The following is a 915-nucleotide window of genomic DNA, read 5'->3' on the forward strand; positions in this document are numbered from 1 at the left end:
CCCGACAACTGGTGTTGCTCAATGCTCTCCTTATCCCTTTGACAGGGACACATCACCAACATCCTGTTCAACCAAGTGGTACTAAAGATACAGATTGGAATTGCTGTCTCTAAGGAATTATTAATATAAGCAGCAGCTTTTCTGCTGCCTTGAACAATGGCAGCAGGATCTCCAAAAGCCATCTTGAACTTTCTTCATTCAGTTATCTCAGCCCAAGGAGTCAGGTTTATTCTATGAGATCGCAAAACTTTAAGTTGCATGGAGCTGAATGAAACGGTTATCAAATGATATTTCTAAGTCCTACCAAATACGTTGAGTGCCACTTTTTCACTCACTTGTGTATATATGTGTGTGTGTGTGTGTGTAATATAGTACATATGTATGTATATAAAATTGTGTATTTATATATGTATGTGTGTGTGTGTGTATATATATATAATACATGTGTGTGTGTGTGTGTGTGTGTATATTATATATATATATAGTGCATGTCTATGTGTGTGTAGATATATATTGTAATATTTTGGGGGAGGTCATATGTGTTTCACCACATGATTTCACACACCAGGAATCTTGCAAAGCAAATGCATAAACAAACAAACATACAAATAAAGTAACACATATATAACACGTGTTATGCATAAAATGGAGCCAGTCTCTACGCAGCCTGTATACTTCTGCTTCTGTTTTGTTCAACAAAACCTGAATAGTTTTTGTTTTGCTTTTGACTTAAACTCTTTTTTCTAAAATACATGTTTCTGTGATGATCATATTGTATATCTATGTATATCTGGTTATGCATGTGTATTTGTGTCTGAGTGTATGTATGTCTTTATCTCTGTGTGTTTATATGTATTTATATCTATCTGTCTGTCTGTCTGTCTGTCTATCTATCTAGCTAGCTATTTATATATA

This window comes from Octopus bimaculoides, chromosome 3 (genome assembly GCF_001194135.2).
Source record: "Octopus bimaculoides isolate UCB-OBI-ISO-001 chromosome 3, ASM119413v2, whole genome shotgun sequence".
In the NCBI taxonomy this organism is placed as follows: Eukaryota; Metazoa; Mollusca; class Cephalopoda; order Octopoda; family Octopodidae; genus Octopus; species Octopus bimaculoides.